The sequence below is a fragment of the Brachyistius frenatus genome, unplaced genomic scaffold, assembly GCF_029030835.1.
Source record: "Brachyistius frenatus isolate BFR_SWC_R1_liver_20210118 unplaced genomic scaffold, ASM2903083v1 Contig_21, whole genome shotgun sequence".
Taxonomy (NCBI): Eukaryota; Metazoa; Chordata; class Actinopteri; family Embiotocidae; genus Brachyistius; species Brachyistius frenatus.
The window spans coordinates 5,655,741-5,659,656 of record NW_027210620.1 but is presented as its reverse complement, the minus strand read 5'-3'; positions in this window follow the sequence as shown (position 1 = coordinate 5,659,656).

Here is a 3,916-nt window from a genome sequence, read left to right as displayed (position 1 = left end):
TCGGTCTTTTAGTGTTTGTCAAATGTCTTCTGAGGCTGCTAATTGTTTATTTGTAGAATCTCGCACAATTAATAAAAACTTGTTATTAATATTTTGATGCCTTTTGGGAGTAAGTGGGGTGGATGAGTCTATTCAGAGTTTGTCTTCTACTCCGTTTTTTTTATTTTTTATTTTTTATGTCAAGACAAATGGACTCCATCCACTGTAGAAGTCCATTTACTATGTCATACTGTATGTTAAACCACACTAGGCTTATTATAACATTTCCCTATCACACTACAACACAGATCTTTTTCTCGGACAGAGGACATTACCAAATATTCCTGGTTACATGGAACCGATGCACATGTTTGCCTGAACTGTTGGAGCTGCACTGTGTCGTTCTGAACACTTTTTTTTTTTTAAATTTTTTTAAAGGAGCAGTATGTAGGATTTAGTGTCATCAAGTTGTGATGCAACAGATTGTAACCAACGGAACACCGTTGCCTCACCCTCTACTTACAACCGTGTAGGAGAATCTATGGTGGCCACGAAACCCGTGAAAAACTCCAAAGGTTTTTTTTTTTTCCTAAAGCCAATGTTTGATTTGTCCATTCAGGGCTTCTGTAGATACATGGCAGGCTCCGTGGAAGAGGACCTGCTATCTATGTAGATATGAAGAAGTCATTCTAAGGTAACAAAAAACACAAGGAAACGTCAGTATATGGAATGAAAATATAACTATGAATATTATACTCCATTTCTGCCGATAGATCCCTTTAAAATCTACACACTGGTTCTTTAATACTTGCTTTTTTTTTTGTTTGTTTGTTCTAGTTGTTAGTATCACAATGTTTTGTTTTGCTTTTTTTTTTTTTATTTTTTTTTTTAACCAAAAATACAACGAAGTCACTTGGGATGTTATTGCTTCCTATGTACCTGTTAGAAGTTCTGATTTACCTTTGGTTTGTTTCACGAGGTTGTTTTAAAAATGAAGTAAGAATTCAAATGTGCTAATTTGATACTTTGTCTGGACGACACAGTGCAGCTTTAAGCAAAGATGGATCTTAAAAGGGACATATGGTTCTTTGTTTGCTTTTAGAGTGCAAGCTCTGGTAATGGCATGCCTTCAGATTAATGTACTAATATATGTACTACTATCAAAGTGCTATTTAATAGTACTGGAATTGTTTTAGACTTTAAAATATATCATTTCAATTGTGTTATCCTCACTAATAACCCAGTGTGTTTTGAACTACCATGTCATTTTTATTGTCCAACCGATGTTTACCGGATTTTTGGGGGCTGATGCCGATATTAGGGAATAAAAAACAACAACAACTCAGATTTCAATATATTGACTGATATTCTTTACGGACACACATTTGTTGCAATGAACCCTAAAACTATCGTTATAAAACACCTGTGACAAAAACGTGATGGAGGCAGGGCGTTTTACAGTTTAACAAGAAATTGTCCAAAGTGGCATTAGTGAACTTTACGGGGAATTTAATCATTATAAATAACTATAAATCGAAATAAAATAAATTCTAAATGACCTCAAGCATCTTTTTCTGCATTATGTTCTCTAAAAAGAATGTCTTTTTTTTTTTTTTTTTTATATCGAACAACATATGTGCCATTAAAGATACATCTGTTATGGGCCGATATCGGCCGATAAATCAGCAAACCGTCACCCCCTCAGGAGTATAAATTCTGATTCGGCATGCTAAAATGTTGGCAAAGAAACATCTCCAGTTATTTAAACAGTCAAATTGCATGTAAAAGCATTTCTGAAAGGCCACCCTTAGTCTTAATGTGGTTCTACGGTTACAGAAAAAGCACAAAAACACACACACACCGCTGCATTTTGTCACGTTTAGGATCAAGTTTAAGGGGTGAAAACAGAAAAGTGTCGAGTAACGTTCCTGACTTGGGATCCTCTAGTGACAAAACGAATGAGCACGTTGTTCGCAGAATTTATCCCCACAAACTTGTACGTGCTACGTATCAGTAATTTTTGAATCGTTTTCATTTCAAATTTTCTTTGGGAAGCCTTTTAAAAGGAGACTGTTGAATCACCTGTTTTTATTGCCGTTTTCTATTTACTGTGAAATTAGCCCATTCTTGTGTTTTTTTTTACTGGGGGGGTGGGGGGGCATTATTAGTAAGCATGTGTCTTATGTGTAGTTGCTTTATTTTTCTAACGTGGCCATAATACACAGCTAAGACTTTAATATATAGAAAGTTTTTTTTTTAATTTTGAATGTGTGATGTGTAATTTAGTTGTCAAGGGAAAAAAAAAACAACAACTGTGATTTAAACTTACTGTTTGTGAATAACTATTATATGCAAGTGAGATATTTTCCAGGTTGCCAACTTGCCGTGTCACAAAGGAGCATTGAATCGATAGATTAGTACCGACATCCCGCAAGTGGCCATTTGTGTCTTTATGCAGTATCTCATAAATGCCTTAAGTGAGGATTTTGAAATAAACACATGGAATTCATTTCATTGAATGTTAGACATCAGACTGCTTCTCATTTGTCCTCAGTACTGGCACATACAGCACATCAGCCATGAATCCACAGATAACAATCACCCAATTCAGATCAATTCAAATAAACGGTGCTCATTGCTTCGTCGTACTCACCGACATCTTGTTTCTTTGCTTCAGCAACCAGCTGTTTTCAGAAAAAACACAAACAAAGGAACGGAGGCCAGGAGCACATTAGCTCGGCACAGGTGAATCGGTGTCATTGTGACTTAACTGGTGAGCAAAAGCAGATGTGGACATATGTCTAAAGTACCGGTAGGTTTATATGTAGAAATTGTGATGCCTTTCCAAATGTTTTGACACATGCTCAATCATCCGGGTAGAAAAAAAAATAAATAAATAAATCACAAAGTAGAATCATTTCATTTTGACCCACAGGTCGTAGGAAGGAACATTTCATCACTCATCCAGCCGAGACTCGACAAAGTCACTCGGGAGGAGTGGTGAAATGTTTCTCTGGCTAAAACTTCAGGTCCAGATGAGCCGACTCAACTTTCTGGGACAACATTATGAAGTTTGTCCACCAAGGAACAACGATGAGTTTTACCAACACGGGGTGACGATTTTTTTTTTTTTTTTTTAAGAGATAGAAAAAAAGGAAAAAAAAAAAAATCACCATGTAATTTTTTTTGACAAATTAGTAGCCAAGAAAAAAAAATTGTTGGACTTTCATCCCATTTCCAACATCATAAAATGAAAGCCCTCTAAAAAATAAATAATAATAATAAAAAAAAAAAGTAAAAATGACTTGCACTCACTTCCATCACTTGTGTTTTAATAAACCTTCTTCACAGATGATGGAGTTCCCCCCTGGTGGAATAGTAGAGAGAATACATTGAACTTTGTGGATACACAGTAAATTGTAGGTTAGGCGTGAAGGCGTTTGCTGTAGCGCCCTGGACATGAAATATGGCTCCACATATCTGAGATTCCTGTCCGGTGAAGTGTTACTGAGGCGTTTGTGTGCACGAGATTACATGTACAGGTAGGTGTGGCGCATGTTGCACTAAATCAGGTGTAGCAAACTTTCTGCGCATGTGCCTTATCAATTTATGCATATGGCAAGTTAAACGTAACAAAAACATTTCAACATTTATTTTTGAAATGGGTGATTTTTGTCCCTTTCAGCCTGCTGTAACGTCGTACATTTCCTGTGCCTGATCTAATGCAAAATGCCAGGGACCCTAAAAGTGACGCAGATGAACAGAATTCCCCGTCACTTTAAAATGAGTTGTATTTTTTATTTTTCGTGTTGTTCTGTGTCTTTTGACTCCTGACTGCTCTGCTCGTTGCGTAATCCGCGGCGGAGGACTAATGCTGCTGCAAATAAAAGCGGGAGCAGTGACTGAAGTGGACCATTAACGTACAACCACGAGACCA